The sequence below is a fragment of the Ornithorhynchus anatinus genome, chromosome 4, assembly GCF_004115215.2.
Source record: "Ornithorhynchus anatinus isolate Pmale09 chromosome 4, mOrnAna1.pri.v4, whole genome shotgun sequence".
Taxonomy (NCBI): Eukaryota; Metazoa; Chordata; class Mammalia; order Monotremata; family Ornithorhynchidae; genus Ornithorhynchus; species Ornithorhynchus anatinus.
This window is the reverse complement of record NC_041731.1, coordinates 56393236-56421115: the sequence shown is the minus strand read 5'-3', so window position 1 is coordinate 56421115 and position 27880 is coordinate 56393236. Positions and strand designations below refer to the sequence as shown.

The following is a 27880-nucleotide window of genomic DNA, read 5'->3' as shown; positions in this document are numbered from 1 at the left end:
ATTGAGCGCTTACTATGTGCAGAGCACTGTCCTAAGCGCTTGGAATGAACAAGTCGGCAACAGATAGAGACGGTCCCTGCCGTTCGACGGGCTTACGGTCTAATCGGGGGAGACGGGCAGACGAGAACGATGGCGATAAATAGAGTCGAGGGGAAGAACATCTCGTAAAAACAGTGGCAACTAAATAGAATCACGTCTATATCATTCATCTGTCGTATGGACCATCACTGCAGTCGTATTGGCTAGTAAATGAACTCTTTCAGATGTCTCGAGTGTGGAGTCCATCTCAAAGATTTAATGATCCAAAAGGGACAAACAAGCAACCCCAAATGGTCGATTTATACAGCAGTTTTGGAGTAAGAGCATCTTTGCACGTTGTAAAAACAAAATAAGCTATATGAGTGCAGTGGTGACCGACGAGGTGCCGTGGCCAGTAAGTTGCGTGATTAAGGAATATCTCTTGGACGAGGTGACTTGAGGAAAGTTTTGAAAATGGGGAGGTTCCAGGAGAGAAGTGGCATGACATGATGGAAAAAAGCACAGCCTGGGAGTCAGGATCTGGTTCTAATTCCATCTCTAACAGTTGCCTGCTGTGTGACCTTGGACAAGTCACTTAACTAATCTTGGCATCTGTCACTTCATCTGTGAAACTGGGGTTCAGTACCCATTTGCCCTCCCGAGCCCAATGTGTAACCGGGATTTTAATCAATCAGTCATATTTATTGAGCACTTTTTATTTTCAGAGCACTGTATTAAGGGCTTGAGAGAGTACAATAAGGTAATTAACTTGTATCTACATAAAATAAGCACTTAAATATTCTCCTTCTTTGCCTTCCTTTTCCTTCCCCTACCTCCCCTCCTCTTCCCTTTCCTTCCCTTCCTCTCCCTTCCCGCCAAATGAGCAGCCAAAGTGATGCCCTTACAAAATGGCATATGCGTATAGCTTATGTTGTTGAAATCACCAGGAAGAAGGCCATTATTATTTCCAGAAACCAACAAAGCAACATTCAGGTTCTGCATACTACAATTGCATACAATCTCTGTTTAAAGTTTTATTTATATGTAATATACTTCCCCAAGCAATTAACTATACTTTCCCAAGCAATTAGTACAGTGCTCTGCACACAGTTAACTCTCAATAAATACCATGATTGAATGATTGATATTTGTTCTTCAAACAACTATCATTTGAATGTTGCTAAACCTTAATTTGGTTATTTGATTGGGTTCAAACCCAGTGGCACTCTAAAGGTTTAGAACCGGAGGGTTTTTGTTGCGGTTGTTTTTGTTTGCTGTTGCGTTGTTTGTTTGGAAGCAGGAAAATGCATGGCCTAGAGGATAGAGCATGGGCCCGGGAGTCAGAAGGACCTGGGTTCTAATCCTGACCCTGCCATCTGTCTGTTGTGTGACCCTGAGCAAATCACTTAACTTTAGAGAAGCAGCATGGCCTAGGAGCAAGAGCACGGGCTTGGGAGTCAGAGGTTGTGGGTTCTAATTCCGCATCCGCCACTTATCAGCTGTGTGACTTTGGGCAAGTCACTTAACTTCTCTGTGCCTCAGTTACCTCCTCTGTAAAATGGGGATGAAGACTGTGAGCCCCACGTGGGAAAACCTGATTACCTTGTATCTACCTGAGCATTTAGAACAGTTCTTGGTACATAGTAAGCTTTAACAAATGCCATCATTATCATTATTACTTTTGATTTTTTTAAAAGGCGCTACAGCACAGTAGTCAGCAATCTTTCAGACAAAAAAAGTTACTCTCTGGCTTTGGGTTCTCATGGTACATGACTTCATGACTGCCCAGGGAGAATAAACATGCAAGTTGCACGTTTTTCTAAGGAGCTGAGTGATGAGTTGAAAGCATTGAGAAGACTCTCTCCATCTTTGTTGTTTGGCATTCGTTCCTAAATTGTGACACAGGAAAGATCGATATTTCACTGTGGCCAATAAATTCCACGGTATCCGGTGCATTTCCCCGTATTTAGTGAATTTCACTAGAACAGCTCTAAGTCCAAAGAATATCATACCGGAATATACTTCCGGGACACTTATACTTCTCTTCTGTGAGTCTGTGAGCTGCCTATGCGACAGGAAATGTGTCGGACTTGATTAACTCGTATGTACCCCAGCCGTTAGAACAATGGTTGACACCTAGTAGGCGCTTAATAAATAAATCAATAATGATAGTAATAATAAGAATGAAAAATCTGAAAAAAAAGACACCTTAAAATAGTTTCTGCTCTACATTCCTGAAGGATCGGTCAGTCACTGAGAAAATCTCCACTCGTTGTGTCTTCTTTCAGAGGTTCACTCTTAGGAAGGAACAGTTAATTCATTCGAGGCCTGCTGCCCATTACAGATTCATTTGCAAATTCTTTAAAGACTGTCAGTTGAATTTGTTATTTCTCCCTGAGAAAACACATTTCTAGTGTCACCGTCAGCCTTTGTGCTCCTCACCTTGGTAAGGCCTATTACAAAGAAGGCTTTGTGAGAGCTGTTCATCACTGTCACTTAAGAAATCATCTTGGCGAAACTCCTAGCTGGGGATGGGAGATGACGCCGGTGGTTTGATTATCCGAGATGGAAAATTTCTAGCCAATCCAGGTCATCGAGAGACCCGACACCGCCAGTGATGAAAATCAGAGGATTTTAATGGACTTAATGAGGAAGCGGGCCTCTTGCGAACACATCGCTACCCTCCCTTGAGGTCGTACGGTTGTTTGCGAGGAGCCAACCCAATTCAAATACATTTTTAAAATTCTACACAACTCTGGTCTTTAGTTCATTTCTAATTTGAAATCCTTCTCTTCACCATAAATACCACCTGACAGGTCTTAACTAAAAGTGAATGACAGCAATAGTAGCTTACTTAAAAGAGTAAAAGGGAATGCATATTTATGAGTTCCTAGAGTTTACGGACTTCAGAACTCGAGGTGACATAATGCCTCGAGTGCTTATCTGGCAATTTTACTTTGACCCGACGTCGCCGGAAAGAGCAAGAGTAGGCAAAATAATGTGTCTGAGTTGAAGCTTTTTTGATGTAAAGGAATTAAAGCCCATTATTATGATTATCATAAGAGTATTCGTTACGCATTTACTGTGTGTTGAGCACCGTTGTAAGCAAGCCCCGAGGTTGATATAAGTCATTCAGGTTGGATACAATCCGTGTCCCACATGGGGCTCACGGTATAAGTAGGAGGGAGAGCAAGTATACAGTGCATATTACCCAGGAAAGGGAGAAAGATCCGATTTAATGTCGGTTAGTGATGCAGAGATAATACAAGATGGAGTTGTAATTTGTTATTTAATGTGAGAAGGCACCCGGCCATCCTAGATGAGCTCCTTTGTCGTGGATACTGGTGCTTACATTTCAACTCATTTATCCTGGAGGAAAGAAGTTGCCAGTTGCTTAGAAAGGGTGCAAGGGCAATGTGACTTGGGCCTTAGGTGGAAGAGTCATTCTCGGGAGGGGAGAAGGATGCTGATGGTGGAGGGGGGAGCCCTCGCTACCTCAGGAGAGCTTCCCTCTCTGCCTCAAGTATCGCCCTCCCCTTTCCAACTTGGGGAGAAGAACTTTTCTATGTCTTCAAGGAAGTGTATCCATTGGAAGCAACCGTTCCTCTACCTCCATAATAATAATAATGGCATTAAGCGCATATTGTTATTCATTCATTCAAAAGTATTCATTGAGCGCTTACTATGTGCAGAGCACTATACTAAGCGCTTGGAATGAACAAGTCGGCAACAGATAGAGACAGTCCCTGCCGTTTGACGGGCTCACGGTCCGATCGGGGGAGACGGACGAGAACGATGGCGATAAATAGAGTCGAGGGGAAGAACATCTCATAAAAACCGATGGCAACTAAATAGAATCGAGGCGGTGTACATTTCATTAACAAAATAAATAGGGTAATGGAAATATATAAGCGCTGGGGTAGATACAAGGTCATCAGGTTGTCCCACGTGGGGCCCACAGCCTCGATCCCCAGTTTGCAGATGAGACAGCTGAGGCCCAGAGAAGTGAAGCGTCTTGCCCGGAGTCACACGGCCGACAAGTGGCGGACCGGGGATTCCAACCCACGACCTCTGACCCCAAGCCCGAGCTCTTTCCACTGAGCCACGCTGCTTCTCCAGCGGGGCACTGGTTCGTGAAACATCCTGCATGGGACAGCGTGCCTTGGGATGTTCAGCAAATTAAGCTCATTACTAAATAGCATGAGGCCCCAGAGCCTAAAACATATGGGGTTTACAACTCAAAATCTGTAATCGGAAACCGCCTGCGCTAGGAAGGACTCCTAGGGGGCGAGGCCAGATGCCAGGCTGGCACCGAGTTTTGGGATCCCTCTAGCAGAGCAGCCCAGACACAAGATAAAACGTTTCCCCTCCCAGGGGAATCGGGAAGTGGCGCATTGCAGAGAGTTCGAGTTGTCAAGCCGGCGCGTTTGCCGTTTCGTTTGCCGTAATTCTGAGACAGATACGATGCTGTCTCAATCCCCCGTCTCGATCGGCTTCCACAGACAGAAGGGAGTGGGGATCCGGGCTGACTCCGGAAGACCCCCGGTCTCTGGGAAGGTTGCCCAGCTCTCTCCTATTTTTCGACTCGGGATTTAGTTCGGCGAAGTGTGGCGGGGAACCAGGAACGTCCTGGGCCCTCGGAGGGACTGATAATTGAGCAGGTTTCCTCGAGGGTTTTCACTTCGGGGATAACCCTAACACCCTTCACCTGTTGGTTAAAAATGAAATAATAATAATAATTACAGTATTTAAGTGCTTACTCTGTGCCAGGCACTGCACTAAGTGCTGGGGCGGATTCAAGCAAATTAGGTTGGACACCGTTCCTGTCCTTCATGGGGCTCACAGTCTTAGTCCCCATTTTACAGATGAGGTAACTGAGACACAGAGAAGTAAAGTGACTCGGGAGACAAGTGGAGGGGCCGGGATTAGAACCCGTGACCTTCTGACTCCCAGGCCTGTGCTCTGTCCACTACACCATGAAACGTAAGATTCCCTTAGCAATTATTTCTATTTTCAGAACTCAGTCTCACTGTGCTTTGGCTCCCGTCACCGACCCAGCGTTCAGTACAGTGCCTGGCACATAGTAAGTGCTTAACAAATACTACTACTATTATTAGTCCTATGGTTTGGAAGTTGTGTCTGTTTACATCCACCTGATGAGGGAAGGAAGAGAGGGAAAGATGGACAGAGAGAGAGAGAGAGAGAGAAGCTCACCCTTCTTCTGAATTTGAAGTGTTCGCTTGCTGGAGGCAGGGTAGTTGTCTACCAGCCCTACCACACTCTCCCAAGTGCTTAGCACATTTCGGTGCACACACTGAGAAGCGGCGTGGCTCAGTGGGAAGAGCCCGGCCTTGGGAGTCAGAGGTCGTGGGTTCTAATCCCGGCTCTGCCACTTGTCTGCTCCGTGACCTTGGGCGAGTCACTTAACTTCTCGGTGCTTCAGTTACCTCATCTGTAAAAATGGGAATTTAAAAATGTGAGCCCCACCGGGGACGATCTGATGACCCTGTATCTACCCCAGCGCTTAGAACAGTGCTCTGCACATAGTAAGCGCATAACAAATACCATAATTATTAGTAAGCACTTCATAAATATTTCAGACTGTGAGCCCCACGTGGGCCAACCTGATTCCCCTGTGTCTACCCCAGCGCTTAGAACAGTGCTCGGCACATAACAAATACCAACATTGTTGTTATTATTATTAAATATGCTTGGTTGATTCATTTGCTTGCTTGACCCGCATTCTCGAATGATTCTCTGAAATGGAGTAGGCCTTTTTCTTTTGGGAAATGTGATTTCTGGCCCCCCTCTCGGGGTCGCACCAGGAGAGTTTCCAGTCCTCCGCCAGTCTCGGCTACGGGAGGGAGAGTCAAGCAGAGGCCCGTCCATCGAGCTTGGCCGGCGGCTAGCGAGTGGAAGACAATCTGCTACGAGTCAAAACTCACCTATGCTGGGCAGCAGCGGCCTGGGAGAGTTGAGGGCGGAGACTCATTTACTGCGTGGAAGGAGGCCATGGTAAACCACTTCCGTATTTTTACCGGGGAAACTCTCTGGATCCACTACCAGAACGACTGCAGGTGGAAGTGGGGTGTTTCGGGAGTGACGTGTCTGTGGCGTCGCTCTGGGTCGGACGTGACTCGACAGCATAAGACAACAACGAGAACGACGATTTCTGGCCAAGCCCCCTACGTTCCCTCAGTCCCTTGGTCACTGCTCTGCTCCAGTGGATTGCTGATTATTGGATGATTGCAGGGAACGTGTCTACCGATTCTTCCAAGTGCTTAGTACAGTGCTCTGCACACGGCGGGTGCTCAGTAAACACGACTGGTGGATTGATTGTCATAACTGGGCACACCTACAAGGGAGAATAATAATGTTGGTATTTGTTAAGCGCTTACTATGCGCAGAGCACTGTTCTAAGCGCTGGGGCAGATACAGGGGAATCGGGTTGTCCCACGTGAGGTTCACAGTCTTCATCCCCATTTTACAGATGAGGGAACCGAGGCCCAGAGAAGTGAAGTGACTTGCCCCCAGTCACGCAGCCGACAGGTGGCAGAGCCGGGAGTCCAACCCATGACCTCGGACCCCCGAGCCTGGGCTCGTTCCACTGAGCCACGCGGGTCCCAGCTTTTACTTTAATTGGGTGTTTCCAAGTGTCTAGTTCTCTGCCTCAGCAGGTGTTCAGAAAATGCTGTCCTCGATGGCGAGGCTTGTCGAGGGATATCCCACGCCCACCCCTCTCCCGAATAACTGTCACTAAAATCAGTCATCAGTGATATTGACTGAGTGCTGGCTGTGGGCAAAGCATTGTACTAAAATCCTTTGGAAAGTGCAAGAGTTGATAAACTTGAGCCCTGCCTACAGGGAGCAAGCAGTGTGGCTTTGTGGAAAGAGCACGGGCTTGGGGGTCGGAGGTCGTGGGTTCTAATCCTGCCTCCGCCACTTGTCGGTTGTGTGACTTCGGGCAAGTCACTTCACTTCTCTGTGCCTCAGTTACCTCATCTGTAAAATGGGGCTCAAGCCTTTGAGCCCCACGTGGGACGACCTGATTACTTCGTATCTACACCGGTGCTTAGAACAGTGCTTGGCACATAGTAAGTGCTTAACAAATGCCATCATCATCGTTATTATCTTCCAGGAAATAATAGAGTCCACTGAGGCTTTTCACGGACAGATCATTGTAAAACCACAAAATGGAGTCAAAACTAGCCGTCCTGTATTTTGGATGACTAAATAAAGGTATGGAATTAGCAACCCCATCCAGGATCCTGTCGGGAGGTCTGTGCAGCCCCATTCACTCATTCAGTCGTATTCATTGCACGCTTACTGTGTGCAGAGCACTGTACTGAGCGGTTGGAAAGTACAGTTCGGCAACAGATGGAGACAGTCCCCACCCAACAAGTGACCTTGCCTGATCCAGACTCCCGAACAAGACAGAACCAAAGTCAGGATTTTAATGAATGCCACCAATGAGTGTCCCTGCTCCACCACGAGTCTGCTGTGTGACCGTGGGCAAGTCACTTGACTTAATCCTCATCTTTCAAATGGGGATTAAGACTGTGATCCCTATGCGGGACAGGGACTCTGCCCAACCCGATCATCTTCTATCTACCCCACTGCTTAGGACAGTCCCTGGCCCATAGTAAGCACTTAACGAATACCACTGTCATTATTATTATTATTATTATTATTATCATCACAACGGAAACTGCAGAAGTCGAGGTTTACAAGGTAGTTACTAAACGCCCACTGGCGCTTAGCGAAGGCACATCTCATCCTGGAGACCTTCTCTGACTCAGCCCTCCTTTCCTCTTCTCCCATTCCCTTCCGCGTCTCCCTGACTCGCTCCCTTGGTTCTTCCCCCCTCCCAGCCCCGAAGCACTTATGTACATATCTGTCATTCATTTAGTTATATTAATGTCTGTCTCCCCCTTTAGACTGTAAACTCACTGTGGTCAGGGAATGTGGCTATTTATTGTTATATGGTACTCTCCCAAGCATTTAATACAATGCTCTGCACACACAGTAAGCGCTCAATAATAATAATGTTGCTATTTGTTAAGCACTTACTATGTGCAGAGCGCTGTTGTAAGCGCTGGGGTAGATACAGCTCTGCCACTTGTCAGCTGTGTGACTGTGGGCAAGTCACTTCACTCCTCTGTGCCTCAGTGACCTCGTCTGTAAAATGGGGCTTAAGACTGTGAGCCCCACGTGGGATCAACCTGATTCCCCTGCGTCTACCCCAGTGCTTAGAACAGTGCTCTGCACATAGTAAGCGCTTGACAAACACCAACGTTATTATTATCATTGTACAGGATAATCAGGTTTGTCCCACGTGAGGCTCAGAGTTAATCCCCGTTTTACAGATGAGGTAACTGAGGCCCAGAGAAGTTAAGTGACTTGCCCACGGTCACACAGCTGAGAAGTGGCAGAGCCGGGATTCGAACCCATGACCTCGGCCTCCCAAGCCCGGGCTCTTTCCACTGTGCCGCGCTGCTTCTCTATAAATACGATTGAATGAATGAATGCGTGGATGAAAGGTTCAAGACTGCCTGGGCCATGCTGCAGATGTGGTGAACAGAAATGTGAGGTCAGAGGGTGGGTTGGGGGAAGAGGCTAGAAAGTGAATCTAGTTTAGCCTGCAAATGAAGATAATTACCAAATTAGTCCAATCTGGCTTCCTTTTTACCTCAAGAATAGCTTAGGTAGAGAGAGAGAGATTTACCCCCTGAAGATCTCTTCTGGCCGGGTCTCGAGGACGCGGGAAGCCAAGGCTTCAGCCAACAGGAATCTCGTAACCGTTTCCCTTCTCCTGCTCCCTTCTGTCGTCACCATGATTTTCTCCCTTTATTCACCCTTCTCTCAACCCCCTCAGCACTTATGTAGTTTCTTTATATTTACATCTGTTCCCCTTCTAGACTGTAAGCTCCTGGTGGGGAGGGAACGTGTCGACCGACTCCGTTATAGTGTACTCTCCCAAGAGCTTAGTACAGTGCTGTGCGCACAGTAGGCATTCAATAAATACGATTGATTGATCTGACTTCCTTCAGTCTTCCCTTAGCAGAGCTCTGCTCTCCCCTCAGAGTGGGTGGAGTTTTCCCACTACTGGCCAGCTTATACTTGGGAGCCAGGACTTTATTTCCAATTGAATGATCCAGCCCCCGGGGAAAGAGGGTTGAAGAGAGAAGTATCAGTATGCCGGCTGTCTACTCTGTACCCATTAAATAAGGAATCAATCAAGCCTATTTATTGAGCACTTACTGTATGCAGAACACTGTACTAAGCTCTTCGGAGAGTATAATATAACAGAGTTGGTAGACATGTTCCCTGCCCACCAGGAACATAAGGTCCAACGGTGGAGACTGACATTCATTCAATAGTATTTATTGAGCGCTTACTATGTGCAGAGCACTGGACTAAGCGCTTGGAACGCACAGATCGGTAACAGATAGAGACAGTCCCTGCCCTTTGACGGGCTTACAGTCTAGTCGGGGGGAGACGGACACACGAGAACAATGGCAATAGATAAATAGAATCGAGAAGAGACATAAAAATAAGCTACGGTTATATATACTAGGTTTTTGTTTTGGTTTTTTTGTGTGGTATTTGTTAAGCTCTTACTGTGTGCCGGGCAGTGTACTAAGCACTGGGGGGGGGACATAGAAGTTAATCGGGTTGAGCGGAGTCACTGTCCCACATAGGATTCATAATCTTAATCCCCATTTTACAGATGAGACAACGGAGGCACGGAGAAGTGACTTGCCCGAGGTCACACGAGTTCTATCGGGCTGAGGGTGGAATGGAATAAAGGGTACAAATTCAAGTGCAAGGTTGACGGGAGATCGTTTCCTTTTCATTTTATAAAAACTGGACCCGAAATGATTTGTATCCAATTCCAGATTATAGGAGCAAGTTGCTTGGTCTGTCATCTTCACCGACCCCCAACTTTTAAACTCAATTGCAAAATGCAAATCCCAACATCCAGGGTTGACACACGCATACAGGGTCTTAAAATCATAGGTTGGTCAATACTGATAAACCTGGAAAGAAAGCATATATGGAAGGTATTTCCCAAACCTCCACACACATTCACCTTAATGTAGCCTTCTTGCTGCTTGACTTAAGGTTGAGCGAAGTACAGTTACGTGAAAATTAATTTAGCTCTCGTGAACAACCAGTTGGATTATCTCTGTAGCATTAAATGTAATGATATGTCAACCCTGAGCTTAGAGCATGTTTTTTCCGATAAAAAAGAGTAGTTCCCGAGCACTTAATGTTGTGTTAAATGACGATGTGTCCTTTCCAAGTATATTATTAGCGTCAAGCTGTTCAGTCTCTTAGGATTGAAAAACGGTCAGCGGTTTGAGCTGCCATTAAACCTGAATTTAAGAATTGAGACTGTATGGAGTTTCATTCTTTATACGGATAAGTATATCAACCTGATTCTCCCTGCCTAGATCCACAAAAAGAACTGCCAGGAAGCCAGTCTTTTAGAAATTTCCTAAGGCAGGCACTACTTCTTCCTTTTTAGAAACTTGTCCGGGAACAGGTTGAATTTGCATCATTTCTCGCTATGGATATCGCAGTGGACCAGATTTCAGCCGCTTTTAGGGATTAGAAATAACAGCTATTCATCTTCTATTACCCGTATGATTGGTTAGTGTTTTAATTAGTGACTCGTGCTTTTTGACCCTGATATTTGTGATGCAGCCCATTTCCCACATTATCAAAGGACTGCAGTTAATTGCCTGAGGCCTTATGCTTTCCTGATGTAACTACAGGAGTTCTGCTGTAGGGTTACGTGAGAAATGTATTTAGTCCTTGGTTTATAATGAGAGTCTAATAATTGTTTGTAGTTTGGTGACCCTGAACCTGAAGACTTTTCCTGTATGAGAGGAGGAGCCGTTCTCTGCATAGCGTGACCGGGTTGCCGACAAGCCCCCTCCTTTGGCAGTGGATCTGTGGCCCTTTAAGAGAACCCCCAAAAGCCCCACCACCCCATCCCACCGTTCCCAGCATGTTACCCATAGAAAGAGTCAGTCAATGGTATTTATTGATCGTTTACTGTATGCAGAACGCTGTACCGAGAGCTTGGGAGAGTACAATATAACAGTATAAGACACACTCCTTGCCCACAACGAGCTTACGGTCTAGAGGGTGAGTAGAAAGGATCCGACATGATGCTTTTTCCGGGACACTTAGGTATCGGAGCCCCTCCATCCCTGACGGGCACCCCCTGCCTCTGGTTCTCTTCCACCCAGCGGAGCTGGGAGTCCCTCCTTCTGACCCCCTTGCCCGCCGACGGGTCGAGAGAGAGAGAACAAAATCAAGAGGCCCTCACGGGGCTGGAGGTACCACCGATAAACCACCAAGTGGCCCTTTTGATGGACCGTGTCTTGCCCCTGGTCCACCCCAGAGGCAGGTTCCATGCCCACCAACAGCGCTTCGCACAAAGTAAGCACTTAACAAATACCGTAATTATTAACCGTTATTATCGCTTGGGGTCATTCCTGAGGTAAGGGTTTTCTGGAGAGGTAGGGGAGACTGTAAGCCCGTCAGAGGGCAGGGACTGTCTCTACCTGTTCCCGATTTGTACGCTCCAAGCGCTCTGTACAGTGCTCTGCACATAGTAAGCGCTCAATAAATACTATTGAATGAATGAGTCTCCTAATAATTCCATGATTGCTGCTCAGATTTTCCCGCACCCCTTTTGCTCTTTCCAGGAAATCTCCTGCTTCATCACCCTGCCTTTGTGCTTCCATCACTTTGTGCTCCTCCACCCCATCCTACTCCTTCCCTGGCTTCCCCCACCACAACACAAATAGTTTGAATACTGCACGTTGTATACGTCGGACCCCAACCACCCCCGACCTCTGTGTCAGCCACTTTAGCATCCTGTGGAACAATTTGGACAAAAAGATATCAGGCAGCGGTGGGTTTGGTCTGGAGAGAGGTCTGTATTTTCTGGGGATGAGCACCGACTAGAAATTGGACTTGAAAAATGTTGGAAGAGATTTTTTCACTGTGTACTGTTGATTAACAACTTTTTACTATCTGTCAGTTTCTTTTGGCGTGCAGTAAATAACTCATCTTCCAATAATTCATTGGAGTAATTAAATTTGGATTGCGCATTTTTCTCTCCCAATATTTTGACTCTTATCTATTGGCTTTTCTATTGTGACTTAATTGGTGGTCTATATAAATGGACAATAAATTATATACCTTTGTTGCGAAGATCAGACAGTGAATAGAACTTGGTATTCATCCCAGACGGAATTATGATTGAATGCCTTTGCAAGATTAAAGCCCCGAATTTACTTTTTTTCTAATTAAAGGCAATTAAAGATTTGCAGACACAAATAAAAGACAATGAATTGAGGAATAAGTACAGGAGCAAGTCCATTTGCAGGTAAAAAGATGTGCCTTTGAAGCAGAACCAGCTGTATTTTCATTGAGAGAATAACAGTTTAGGAAGCATTTCTGCATGTGCTTGATAGCATAATGTACTCATAAGCAGCTTATGTACTATTCAGAAAATAGCAGTGCATTAATTTTTAAAGCAGCCTAGGCAGGGGAAGAACAGTATTACCACGTGATGATAATGAGGCTGGAGAGAGTAAAGTCTACTGAGGGGAAAAAGCCGTGCGCTTCCGAACATTCATAAAACAATAACCAGATATTCACATGATAATGAGTTTGGACAGCAGTATCGACAACCGGTAAAGAGGCGTCCTTGTTTTAGGGTTAAGCTTGATGAACTGAAAAGCGCCCAGTCAAAAGCATTTAGGAACTCTTCATTCCTTTCTTCACAAGGATGTGACAAAACATCCCCGAATTGGGTACAAGTGTGGGCTGAGAGAAACACTTGCTCAATTTTAAGCCAATTTTTCTCCCCCTAAAAAAGGGACCAAATGGTACTCAAAGCCTGGCCTTGTAGAAAGAGCATGTTACTGGGAGTCAAGAGACCTGGGTTCCAGTCCTGGCTCTGCCACTTGCCTTCTGTATGACCTTGGTCACGTCAGTTAATCTTTCTGGGCCTCAGATTCCCCGTCTGTAAAATGGTGAGAGGGTATCTACTCTCCCTTCCTTAATAATTCCATTATTATTTTATTGCTATCATTATTACTCTGATCGTTATCATTATTATTAAAATAAGGAACACAGGGAAAAGACATTCAAGATCGGCACAAGGAGATACAGTACTATATGGAGAAATAAAATGATTTAAATAAAAAAGGGTAAATTTCTGTTTCTCTTGCCTAAAATATGAAGAGACGTTAAGCTTATTTTTAGGCTTAGAACAGGACTCTTTGCTCAAGAAATTCAGGGTACACTTTCAAAATAAAAGCATTTTAAGCCACAGATTCTAAAAAAAAAAAAAAAAAGACTTTTGCAGGAAACATGATTTCACTGTACATATTTTTTTCTGATTAACCTTGATTAACCACCTTTGATTGAGCCCAAGTCCAGCACGCTTTCCCCATCCCATCTGCCTTTCCAAAAAAAATTTTTGATGTCACTTCATACTTGTTTTGGAAGCTTTCCGGTTACTTTCGTTCTCCCCTATCTTGTCATCAAGCTCTCCTCCAGCTCAACTACCTCCCGTTCTAGTACTTACCGACGCTCCATCGGCAGACCGTAAGCCCGTCAGTGGGCAGGGATTGTCTCTATCTGCTGCCGAATTGTCCATTCCGAGCGCTTAGTCCAGTGCTGTGCACATAGTAAGTGCTCAGTAAATACTATTGAATGAATGAATGAATCTCTGAAGCCAACCTGCTCTCTGGGTCTCATATGTCTAAGACCACTGCTCTCTTACCTAAGCCGTACCCCAGCAGGGAACTCTTTTGCCCCGTAGGCAGGGAACATGTATACCACGTCTTACCAACTCTTCTATATTGTGGTCGCTAAAGCACTTAGTGTATGCTCAGCATGTTGTAAATGCTCAGTAAATTTGATTGAATGATTGATCTGACAGACCATAGCGCTCTTCATCTTCAGAGTCCTCCTGAAATCACCTTTTCTCCAGGTGGCCTTCCGTGATTTGTTTCTAATGTCCCCACCTTCTATCTCCCCCTATAGCACTTCAGGTCTTCTATACAACCCAAGTAAGCATTTAAGGTCCCTAAAGAATTTACACTCTATTACTTCCTCCGATCTGATTTACTTTAGTGCTTCTTCAGCCTGCTAGACCGTAAGCTCCTGGTGAGCAGGAGTCAGGCGTACTAAACCTCTGTACTCTTCTTAGTTCTGCACACAGCAGAGCAATAAATAAAACTATCGTTGATCGGAAAACCTAATTTCAGCTTGGTGTGACCAACAGGTAAAAGCGTTTGCCTGATGAGAGTCTCTAAGATATTGATCAAGATTAGAGGCAATGAATAGATCAACAAATCATATTTATTGAGCACTTACTCTGTGCAGAACTCTGAACTCAGTGCTTGGGAGGGTACACTATAAGAGAATTAGTAGACATGTCCCCTGCCCAAAAGGAGCGTACAGTCTAGAGGGAGAAAATGACATTAAAATCAATTACGGATGTGTACATAAGCGCTGCGGGGCTGAGGGTGGGGTGAATAATGGATGCCAATTCAAGTGCCAGGGTGACACAGAAGAGAGAGGGAGTAGGGGAAATGAGGGAGAAGGCCTTCTGTAGGAGATGTGACCTTAATAAGACTTCTAAGGAGGAAAGAGTGGTGGTCTGATGTAAATGGAGGCCCGGCGGGAGTTTCAGGCGAGAGGGAGGCTGCGGAAAAGGGGTCAGTGGCAAAATAGGTGAGACTGAGTCACAGCGAGCAAGCTGGCCCTAGAGGAGCGAAGTCTGCAGGATGGGCTGCAGTAGGAAATCACCAAGGTAAAGGAGGAGGACATGGGTTGATCGAGTGCCCTAAAGCCGATGGTAAGGGGTTTATATTTGATGCACGGGTTCTTGAGGAGTGGGAAATTATGGACAGAACGTTTTTTTCTTTTTTTTTTTAGAAAATGATCCAAGGAGCGGAGTGAAGTGTGAGCTAGAAGTGGGGAGAGACAGGAGGCGAGAAGGCAGATACGGGAGTCAAGACAAGATGGAATAAGTGCTAGGATCAGCCTAATAGCAGTTTGGATGGAGAGGAAAGGGTAGATCACAGCATTTTTGTGAAGGTAGAACCAAAAGGATTCGGTGACAGATTGAATATGTTGGTCGAGTGAGAGACGTCAACGATGATGCCAAGGTTACAGGCTTGTGAGAGAGGAAGGATGGTGATGGTGCCTAAAGGGGGAGGATAGAGAATGGGTGGAAAGATGAGGAGTTGAGATGGCCACATCTGCCGACTCTGTTATATTGTACTCTCCCCAGCACTTAGTACAGTTTTGAGAGTAGGCTGGTAGTAAAGAACCGGGGGACGGGGGGAGAGGAGAAGGTTGGGGATAGCCAGGAAAAGAAATGCTTCATCATAGCAAGGACAGCACACTGCTGCTCAAGCCTGTCCTTTCCTTCTCAGCTCAGCAGGGCTCCTCCAGCTTCTATACCCCTTGTGGACACCCCCTACTGAAGGCTGCCTGAATGGGTGTCCACCGGGTAAAGGGTTATCCTGAAGTTACAGACATAAGTATACAGAGACCAGGGCGGCCTAGTGGATAGACCGTGGACCTGGTAGTCAGAAGGACCTGGGTTCTAATCCCCGCTTTACCATTAGTCTGCTCTGTGACCTCGAGCAAGTCACTCCTCTGTGCCTCAGTTACCTCATCTGTTAAAGGAGGATTAAGATTGTGAGCCCTATGTGGGCCATGGACCGGATCCAAATTGATGAAATTTTGTCTACTCCAGTGCTCTGACAGTGCCTGGCACATAAGCGACACTTAACAAATACAGTTAAAAAAATAAAACGAAACGATGCCTGGCAGTATATTAAGAGTTTAAAAAATACCATTAAAAATAAATAAAAAATGAAAGGGAAATGAAATCTTAGGCAGTTTATCTGTACTCTATTTGTTGCAGGTGGTAAGTATCAGAATTCACATAGCAAGGCCTTCTGCATTTCATAATTCCATACGATCCCATCGTACAGATGTGTCTTTCTTGAGGTCTTTAAAACATTTAGCAGTTTAAAAAGTCTTTTGTAACAATTAAGGGGTCTGGATTTAGTTATAGAGAATTTACAGATGCCTCCTTTTAAACTTTCGCACTCGGTAGACTGAGACTGCATTTCGTAGTACGTACTTTCTCTGCGGCAATCACAGTCAGCCACAGGAATGCTAAATTAATGATAGATGTTCTGTTTTGGAGAAATACCAGGTGTACAGTCATTAAAACAGCCTATTCTTTATGAAGGTGGTTTCAGATGTTCACATCACTGTAATGTGAATCTGGAAGTATTCTCTCTGAAACTTCGGGAAGTCGAACCATTATTTAACTTGTGATCAAAAGCCATTTAACAGACACCGATAAATTCTCACTTTAAGACTTCGTGGTAAAAATGTGAAGCCTTCTCCTCTACCAACACGTTCTCCCAAAAGACTGCACTAATCAGAGGAAAAGGGAATTAAGATAAAGCCTCTTGGTTTGCCTTCCACTAATTTGTGTGGTCCTTTTAAATTGGATTTTAGTACCTGGAGGAAGTTGGTTTCCTTGATCTGGGTTTTTGAGTGTTGCCTGTTAACCCCCGGAAATGTAATCCCCAGAGAGCCGATGCTGCAAAGCCACCCCGAGAAGGTGCTTAGGAGAGGCAAGTAGCGCTTTCACTCTCCGGCAGTGGGGTGCTGCAAGGCTAAAACAAGGGCGTAGTAATAATTTATTGAGGGCTTACTGTGTGCAGAGCACTGTACTAAGCGCTGGAGGAGAATACACAGGGGCTTACAATCGAAGAGTTGAAGGAGGAACACAGACATCAGGAGTCATGAAACATTAAAATGCGAACACACAAAGTAATTTCTAAGTCGCAGCGGGGATGGAAAAGTCTGAAAGTGCACAAAAGCAGCTTTTCCGAGGTACTCAGAAGCAGCGATTGCAGCTTTATTGACAATTTATCGGGCACCGCATCGGTCATGATCCGTTGAGTGATCTCTACCAGGGACGGCGTCAACCGAAGAGAACCACAACCTGATTTAGTGGAAAGAGCCCGGGCTTGGGAGTCAGAGGACGTGGGTTCTAATCCCGGCTCCGCTTCCTGTCTGCTGTGTGACCTTGGGCAAACCAGTTAACTTCTCTGTGCCTCAGTTCCCTCATCTGTAAAGTGGGGATTAAGACTGTGAGCCCTAAGTGGGACAACCTGATTACCCCAGCGCTTAGAACAGTGCTTGCTTGGCACATAGTAAGCGCTTAACAAATACCATAATTATTATTATTACAATCTCCCTGGTAATGTTCACCTTCCCTCAGGTCCATTCTTCCGATATTGGTCCTCCTCTCCATCTGTATCCTTCTGTGACTGGTTGGTCAGGTGGGCTGGTGTCAATTCCTCTTCATGGGCGCCCCCGTCCCCTTAATCCCCCTTATCTCCTGGACTCAGTTGTTTTCAGCTAGGGCTTGGGATTCCATGCCCCTCGTGGAAACTTCTCTTCTTCTGGTGATCTATATTTCACAAGCCTAGCTTTTCATCTTACACCTGGCCTTTCACCTCCCATCCTTATCTGCATTCTTGGCATTCCACCTTCCATCCTTCGGTAGTATTCGCCTTTAAATGCGTAAAACTACGTGCCCTCTCCTTTGCCAATGTATACCCATACATTTTCTAACTCTTCAATAGTAAATTCCTCCCCCCGCAACCCTCTAGAGGAACTGTGGAATTTGATGTTTCATTCTTCATTGTCCTGAACTGTTTATGCCAGCGGAGGTGATCACGCCAGCAGATTCTCTTTAGAGAAGGTCAGGGTCTTTTCAGTAAAATTAAATGTTAGTGTTTGAAACGAATGACGTTTCAAATGGTGTCAAAATGATATGTTGCAATTTTTCATCCGTGCCCTGATTCAATATAGATAAATGAGTATATTTTTTATGATCGACCCATTTCTAACTCCTCATGCAGTCGTGAATAAATAATACTCAGGGACTTGTGCTTGGTTATATACAGAAGTACAGACATATGAAGGTAGTTATGAAAAAAGCTATAATGCTTACAATGTATTCTTATCATTTATCACTAGATCGTAAGCTCCCTCACTAGAGTGCAAGCTCATTGTGGACAGGGATTGTTTTTACCAATGTACTGTACTCTCCCAAGTGCTTAGCACAATGCTCTGTGCACCGTAAGTGCTAAATTACATTGATTGATTACCATCTAAAACGTTAAACAGGGGTGGATAAACATAAAATGCCCTTTCATGAATGCGTAAGGAAATATTCATAATTTTGAAGTTTTTTATGGTATTTAATAAGTGCTTACTATGTGCCAGGCACTATTCTAAGCTCTGGGGTAGATACAAAATGAGAAGCAGCGTGGCTCAGTGGAAAGAGCACGGGCTTTGGAGTCAGAGGTCATGGGTTCGAATCCTAGATCTGCCACTTGTCAGCTGTGTGACTGTGGGCAAGTCACTTCACTTCTCTGTGCCTCAGTTACCTCATCTGTCAAATGGGGATTAAGACTGTGAGCCCCACATGGGACAATCTGATTCCCCTGTGTCTACCCCAGCGTTTAGAACAGTGCTCTGCACATAGTAAGCGCTTAACAAATACCAACAGTATTATTATCATTATTATTATTATTATAATCAAGTTGGACACAGTCCATGTCCCACGTAGGGCTCACAGTCTTAATCCTCATTTTACACATGAGGTACCTGAGACCCACAAAAGTAAAGTGACTTGCCCAAGGTCGTACAACAGACAAGTGGCAGAGCCGGAATTAGAACCCAGGTCCTTCCCTTGTGCTTTTTATCTGTGTTTGGTTATTTATTGGTTGTTTGCCTATAGTCAGCATGGCTCGGTGGAAAGAGCCCGGGCTTGGGAGTCAGAGGTCATGGGTTCGAATCCCGCCTCTGCCACTTGTCAGCTGTGTGACTTTGGGCAAGTCACTTAACTTCTCTCTGCCTCAGTGGCCTCATCTGTCAAATGGGGATTACCTGTGAGCCTCACGTGGGACAACCTGATTACCCTGTCTCTCCCCCAGCGCTTAGAACAGTGCTCTGCACATAGTAAGCGCTTAACAAATACCAACATTATTATAGTCCTGAGTGAGCAATGAAAAGGGGACGAGGAGGAATGTGATGTGAATTTTGGGAGGTTGAAGGAATGGATGACTGAAAGAAAGACCAGAACAAAAGTCGGAAGGATAAGTAGATTGAACTGAGGATTGAGAAGGGAAAGGCAGAGCCCCCAAAAACAAGGTTAGCGTAAAGGCAGAATGAAAATCAGAAGGAACAAGGAGGATAACCCATTCCTGTCTATTCCAGGCTATGTAAAAGGAGGAGGAAAATGGTGGGTGAGAGGTGTCTGGGTACTTCTGGGCACTTCTCATAGATGGGTTACCCTGTGGTCCTCCACATCTCCTCTTTGAAACTCCCGTAAATCACCTCCCAACTTGTTCAGTTCCCCAAGTTTTGATTGGCTAGAAATGACAGTCGATTCTGCAGGAGTTTCTTGCAATTATGCAACATCTTCCCGGTGTGTTATTTTCTTCCTCTCTCCCTGTTTCTCTTAGTTTCATGGCTTTTACTCTTCCTCCCCGTTTCCACCTTCGTCTCTTCTTTTTCACTCATATATCTGCTGTCTTACTTATCCTTTATTAGTAGCATGATAAGAGTAGTCAGATAATATAGCAATGCCTTTAGAAATTCAATTTAACTCTTTTTAGTTCTCATCCTTCAATTTGACTCGAGATGCTAAGAGTCAATTCCGCAAATCAACTCTTCTATGAATTCAGCTATTTTTGTCAAAATAAATTGCTAATAAATACATCAAACTCTCCTTTTGTGAAGCTACAAATCACAAATATGGTGTTTTTCAAAAATCCCTGGGTGTCTTGGGTGACTTTGTAGGACACTTGTTTTCATCGTACTTTTCAGGCCTTTTTTATATCTGTATCTACGTAGCTATCTTTCCTTCTGGTCTGAAGTCAACCTTATTGATGTGAGATTTCGTGCAGATATTGCGGTGTGGCTTAAGACCAATGCAGAACCTCATTTTTCACATCATGAGCAGGTAAAACTGCTTGAGTGAGATGTCTTCACCCGCTGCCCTCAGTTCCTCCTCGGCCTCCCACCCTCTGACTGTGGGAGCCCCTCAAGGCTCATTTCTGGGTCACCTTCTGTTTCCAGCTGCTCCGACTCCCTTGGAGAACCCATTCACTCCCATGGCTTCAACTATCATCTCTATATAGATGATTCCCAAATCTGCATCTCCAGCTCTGATCTCTCTCCTTTGTCTGTGGTCTCATATTTCCTCTTGCCTTCAGGACGTCCCTGTTTGGATATTCATTCATTCAATTCATTCAGTAGTATTTATTGAGCGCTTACTATGTGCAGAGCACTGTACTAAGCGCTTGGAATGTACAAATCGGTAACAGATACAGTCCCTGCCCGCCCGCAGACACCTCAAATTTAACATGTCTGAAACAGAACTCCGTATCTTCCCACCCGAACCCTGTCCTCCTTGCGACTTTCCTGTCACTGTAGACAGCACCAGCCTCTTCCCTGTCTCACAAGTCTGTAACCTTGGCATTGTCCTTGACTGATCTGTCTCATTCAACCCACATATATTATCTGCTATCAAATCCTGGTGGGTCAACCTTCGCAACATCTTTAAAATCCACCATTTCCTCTCCAGTCAGATTGCTACCAGGTTAATCAAAGCACTTATCCTATCCCACCTTAATTACTGCATCAGCCTCCTTAGTGACCTCCCTGCCTTTTGTCTCTCCCCACTCCAGTCCGTACTTCACCTTGCTGCCTGGAATATTTTTCTACAAAAACATCCAGTCCGTGTTTCCTGTCTCCTGAAGAACTTCCAGTGGTTGCCCATCCACCTATACGTCAGACAGAAATTCCTACCACTGGCTTTATAACGTTCAATCACTTTGCCCCCTCCTACTGTACCTCCCTGATTTCCTACTACAACCAGACCACACACCTAGCTCCTCAAATGCCAATCTACTCATTGTATCTCATTCTCATCTATCTCGCCGTTGACTTCCCGCCCAAGTCCTGCCTCTGGCCCGGAATGCCCTCCCTCTTCACATCTGACAGAAAATTAGTCTCCCCACCTTTAATGTTTTATTAAAGACACATCTCCAAGAAGCCTTCCATTCATTCATTCAGTCATTTTTATTGAGCGCTTACTGTGTGCAGAGCACTGTACTAAGCACTTGGAAAATACAATACAGCGATAAAGAGGAACAATCCTTTCCCACAGGAGGCTCACGGTCTGCGGGGGAAGATAGACATCAATACAAGAAACAGGCATCAATATAAATAAATAGAATTATAGATATATGCACATAGATATATATATATAAGTGCTGGGGGTTGGGGAACAGGGAAAGAACAAAGGGAGCGAGTCGTGGTGATGTGGAAGGGAAGGGGAGCTGAAGAAAAGTGGGGCTTAGTCTAGGAAGACCTCTTGGAGGAGGCCAGTAGGGCTTTGAAGGGGGTAAGAGTGATTGGCGAATTTGAGGAATAATGTTGGTATTTGTTAAATGCTTACTATGTTCATTCATTCAATAGTATTCATTGAGCGCTTACTATGTGCAGAGCACTGTACTAAGCGCTTGGAATGAACAAGTCGGCAACAGATAGAGACAGTCCCTGCCCTTTGACGGGCTTACGGTCTAATCGGGGGAGACGGGCAGACGAGAACAATGGCAGTAAATAGAGTCGAGGGGAAGAACATCTTGTAGAAACAATGGCAACTAAATAGAATCAAAGCGATGTACATTTCATTAACAAAAGAAATGGTGCAGAACACCGTTCTAAGCGCTGGGGTAGATATAGGGTAATCAGGCTGTCCCACGTGAGGCTCACAGTCTTAATCCCCATTTTACAGATGAGGGAACTGAGGCCCAGAGAAGTTAAGTGACTTGCCCACAGTCACACAGCTGACAAATGGCAGAACTGGGATTCAAACCCATGACCTCTGACTCCCAAGCCCGGGCTCTTTCCACTGAGCCGTGCTGCTTCTCTAAGGAACTGCTTCTCTAAGGAGGAGAGAGGGAGGGCCAGAGACCCTCATTTCCACTTCTCCCACTTCCATCTGTGTTGCTTTTGCACTTTGTTTTGCATCCTTTATTTACCTCTCCCTCAGCCCCTCAGGACTTAGGTACATAACTTATTTATGTATTTATTTATTTATTTTAATGGCTGTCTCCCCCTCTAGACTGAAAGCTCATGGTGGGCGGGGAATGCATCTACCAATTCTGTTATATTATAGAATCCCAAGTGCTCAGTGCAGTCCTCTACACATAGCTCTCAATAAATATGATTGATTTGTGGATTGATTTGAGTAAAGGCAGCATAGCCTAACAGAAAGAAAATGGGCTGCAAATTACAGGACCTGTGTTCCAATCCTGACCACCACTTGGCTGCTGTGAGACTGGGGAAATGGCTTATCTTTCCTGGGCCTCAATTTCTTCATCTGTATAATGGGGACAGAATAGTCCTAAAAGCCCCGAATGACTGTGAGTTATTATGAGGCTTACATGCCAAAATGAGATGGTCTAGTGGAAAGATGACAGGCCTGGGAGTTAGAGGACCTGGGTTTTAATCCCAGCTACATTGCTCGTCTTTTTAAAAAAAATATATTATTATTGTATATGTTAAGTGGTCACTTTGTGCCAGGCACTATAATAAAGCACCAGGGGAGATACAAGTTAATAATGTTGGACACAGACCCTGTCCTACATAGGGCGCACAGTCTCGTAATCCCCATTTTACAGATGAGGTAACTGAGGCCCAGGGAAGTGAAGTGACTTGCCCAAGGTCACACAGCAGACAAGCGGCCGAGCCGGGATTAGAATTCAGGTCCTTCTGACTCCCAGGTTCATGCTCTGTCCACTAGGCAGTGCCGCTGTGTGATTTGGGGCAAATCATATGACTTCTTTATTCCTCAATTCCCTCATCTGTAAAATGTGGATTAAAACTATGAGCCCCATAGGAGACATGGACTGTGACCCATCTGATTATCTTCCTTCCAGCGCAGAATAAACAAACAAAACAATGTGTGTGGTGAGCAGTATCTTTCCAAAGGCAAGAACGTATCTGTGCAGCAGAAAAAGGAGCCAGGATATCGGCCCCCGCTCCAATGCCGAACAGGCAGAAGCTTCCCAAAGAAGCAATTCTGACAGAAAACAGTAATAATAACAATAGTATTTGTAAAGCACTTACTATATGCTAAGCACTGTATTAAGGTCTGGGGGTAGATATAGGATAATTAGGCCCCACATAGGGCTCACAGAGCATATAGGAGGAAAAACAAGTGTTGGATCCCCATTTTGCAGATGAGAGAACTGAGATAGAGGAGCAGCGTGGCTCGGCGGCAAGAGCACGGGCTTTGGAGTCAGAGGTCATGGGTTCGAATGCCGGCTCGGCCACTTGTCAGCTGTGTGACTTCGGGCAAGTCACTTCACTTCTCGGTGCCTCATCTGTAAAATAGGGATTAAGACTGTGAGCCCCACGTGGGACGACCCGATTCCCCTGTGTCTACCCCAGCGCTTAGAACGGTGCTCGGCACATAGTAAGCGCTTAACAGATACCAACATTATTAGATACAGAGAAGTTAAGTGACTTGCCCAGTATCACACAGTAGGTAAGTGGCAGAGTCAAGATTAGAACCCAGGGTCTCTGCCTGTCAGCCTTGTGCTTTCTGCACGAGGCCACATTGCTTTCCAGATCATTCCTTCGTTCAATAGTATTTATTGAGCGCTTACTATGTGCAGAGCACTGTACTAAGCGCTTGGAACGTACAATTGGGCAACAGATAGAGACAATCTCTGCCCATTGACGGGCGCACAGTCTACTCGGGGGAGACAGACCACTCCCAAATGACCCAACTCAATCAATCCATCAGTGGTGTTTATCGAGCGTTTACTGTGTGCAGAGTAAGATACTAACCGCTTCATAGAAGGCCATACAACAGACTTGGCAGACACACTCCCTGCCTACCACGAGCTTACAGTTTAGAGGGGGACACAGACATTAGTATAAATAAATAACTTTTGGATACATACATGAGTGCTGCGGAGTGGAGGGTGGGATGCATATCAAGTGCCCAAAGGTCACAGATCCAACTGCATAGATGACGCAGAAGGGAGTGGGAGTCGGGGAAAGAGGGCTTAATCGGGGAAGACATTTTGGAGGAGATGTGCTGTAAATATGGCTCGGAGATGAGATAACCAGGGAAGCCATCAAAACCGAAAAGAGACCTATCTACCCAGTCAGAGAGACTAGAGTCTCTCTTTGATCAGGAAATCTCTCCCGGACCCTCGGGCCTTTAGCAAAATCTCAAACCCGGGAGTATATTTCAGCACAGCATACGCTACGTGGGATCACCACAACACTGGAACTAACATCCTACTGAACAGCAGGGTTTTCATAATAATGTTGGTATTTGTTAAGCGCTTACTATGTGCCGAGCACTGTTCTAAGCACTGGGGTAGACATAGGGGAATCAGGTTGTCCCACGTGGGGCTCACAGTCTTAATCCCCATTTTACAGATGAGGGAACTGAGGCACGGAGAAGTGAAGTGACTCGCCCACAGTCACACAGCCGACAAGTGGCAGAGCTGGGATTCGAGCTCATGAGCCCTGACTCCAAAGCCCGTGCTCTTTCCACTGCGCCACGCTGCTTCTCCATACAGTTTCATACAGTCGCTTGTGTGGACAAAAGGAGAGTGACCTGTGAACAGCACCTGAAACTATTCCTCCAGGGTATTTAAACGGAGGCAGTAAAATTCCTTTTTAATTCGAAGATACTGACAGTGGTGGTGAAAGCATATCCATAATAATAATAATAATAACAATGTTGGTATCTGTTAAGCGCTTACTATGTGCCGAGCACCGTTCTAAGCGCTGGGGTAGACATAGGGGAATCAGGTTGTCCCACGTGGGGCTCACAGCCTTCATCCCCATTTTACAGATGAGGGAACTGAGGCACAGAGAAGTTAAGTGACTTGCCCACAGTCACACAGCCGACAAGTGGCTCTGAAAGAAAATCTCTTCCACAGTGTCCACAAAAACACATTGGTGTACCTTTGCTTTTCAGGTGAGTGTTGCTCAGACAGTAACAGTTAGGAGAAGAGAGGTATATCTCAGGTATATATACCAAGCCTAACGTCAGAGGTTGTTTTTTTCTGATATAATGGTTTTCACCGGACCTTCTGCTCTTTCTTCCTTTCTCTTTCTTAATAATAATAATGTTGGTATTTGTTAAGCGCTTACTGTGTGCCGAGCACTGTTCTAAGCGCTGGGGTAGATACAGGGTAATCAGGTTGTCCCACGTGAGGCTCACAGTTAATCCCCATTTTACAGATGAGGTAACTGAGGCACAGAGAAGTTAAGTAATAATAATGTTGGTATTTGTTAAGCGCCTACTATGTGCCGAGCACTGTTCTAAGCGCTGGGGTAGACACGGGGGAATCGGGTTGTCCCACGTGGGGCTCACAGTCTTAATCCCCATTTTACAGATGAGGGAACGGAGGCACCGAGAAGTTAAGTGACTTGCCCAAAGTCACCCAGCTGACAAGTGGCAGAGCCGGGGTTCGAACCCATGACCTCTGACTCCAAAGCCCGGGCTCTTTCCAGTGAGCCACGCTGTCACACGGCTGACAAGTGGAAGAGCCGGCATTCGAACTCATGACCTCTGACTCCCAAGCCCGTGCTGTTTCCACTGAGCCAGGAGAATCACTTAGTTCGTGGTAAGGCTTCTCTCTTGGCCGGGCCTGGATGGTGGCCCAACCTACAGTGTCTAGCAGATTCTTCCAGCCTTGTGGCATACTCTGCGTATCCTTTAAATTGCAGAAAAAAAAAGTTATCTCAAATATTGTCTTTTCCTTTTGATATTGATTGGCTTACTGAATCAGATGTCACTGAAAATGTCTCTTTAGACTTTAAGCTTCTGGTGGGCAGGGAATGAATCTGCCAACTCTGTTATATTGTACTCTTTCAAATGCTTAATATAGCGTTCTAATGCTAATAATAAGAATTGTCATATTTGTTAAACACTTTCTATGTGCCAGGAGTTCTGGAGTGGATACAAGTAAATCCTGTTGGACGGAGCCCCTGTCCCACATGGGCTCACAGTATTAATTCCCATTTTATAGATGAAGTAACAGGCACCGAGAAGACAAGTAACTTGCCCAAAGTCACACAGCAGACTAGTGGCAGGGCTGGGATTAGAACCCATGTCCTTCCGACCTGCGGGCCCGTGCTCTCTCCGCTAGTGTAGTAAGCACTGAATCAATAACTTTTGATCGCTTGAAAACCATACTCCAAGGCATGTTGCTAGTTCTGGTAGTAGACTCCAGGGTGGCTTATTTAATGAGGCTACTTCATTCGGATCATGGGCTTATCTGTGTGGAGAAAACGTGGGAAGCAATATGGCTCAGTGGAAAGAGTCTGGGAGTCAGAGGATCTGGTTTCCGATCCCAGCTCCGCACTTGCCTGCTGGTCACTTAACTCCTCAGTATCTCTGTTTCCTCACCTGTACGATGGGGATTAACTCTCCTCCCTCCTATTTAGACTGTGAGTCCCATGTGGGACAAAGGCCGTGTGCAACCTGGATTTAGTACAGTGCTTGGCATATAGTTAATACTTAATGAATACCATAATTATTGTTATCGTGCTTTTTGAGGATATTTGGGGGTAGGAAAATACTGGGGGTTTTGGCCCTCACCTGAATGGGGCATTTCTGATGTTCAACAGTCACCCAGTGATATGTATTGTATGGATTATACTATATATAATGATTACATATTTTGATTTTAGAGACCTCCTTTTACAACCCTAACGTGAGCACCAGCTCTTAGTTAATTGATATATTCCAGACATTTCCAAACTTCAGCCCTCTCCACTTGTTGCCCTGGGTGGCCTCAGAGAGGTGGACAGCAGGGATAGAAGAGCGACGCACATCAGTGAACAGTAACAATCATTCATTCCATCCTGATTCTATTTATTGCCATTGTTCTCGTCTGTCGGTCTCCCCCGATTAGACCGTAAGCCCGTCAGAGGGCGGGGACTGTCTCTGTCTGCTACCGATTTGTACATTCCAAGTGCTTAGTACACTGCTCTGCGCATGGTAAGCGCTCCATAAATACTATTGAATGAATGAATTCCATCTGCTGATCAGTTAGGAGGCACAAAGAAGGATGCGTATTTCCTCATCAAACCACTCAGTCTCCAGCCTATTATTTCTTTGTCGTTCTTTCCCCAAAAAGGGACAATTTATTGGCTAAATAGTTGGAAGGCTAATGATCGAGGTAGCGTTAGTAAAACTAAGATATAGGCCAATTTGGTAAGCTCTCAGTAAATACAGTTGGTAGATTGATTGCCCGAGGACTTATCCTATCCCGCTTTGGCTACTGCCTCTGCTGACCTCCCAGCTTCCTTTCCTTTCCCACTCCAGTCCATACTTTATTCTGCAGCACGGATCCTTTATCAGTAAAAACGTTCAGTCCGTGTCTCCTCGACCCTCAAGAACCTTCAGTGACTGCCCCTCCACTTCTGCCTCAAACAAAAATTCCTTACCATTGCCTTTAAAGCCCTCAATCAGCTCACCCCATCTTACCTCACCTCACTGATCTCCTTCTCCAGCCCAGCCTGCACATTCCGCTCCTCTAGCGCCAGTGTATTCACTGTGCCCTGATCTCTTCTATCTCACTGCCGGCCCCCACATCTTTCCTCTGGCATGGAACTCCATCCCCCCCCCCCCTCCATATACCCCAGATCACCACTCTCTCCACCT

The 27880-nt window shown here is 45.5% G+C and overlaps 1 protein-coding gene across 3 annotated transcripts in view; it reads left to right on the top strand.

Moving 5' to 3' along the window:
- Positions 1–27880, top strand: part of TRIQK (triple QxxK/R motif containing) — a 97433-nt gene that overhangs the window by 58667 nt on the left and 10886 nt on the right. The window lies entirely within an intron of this gene.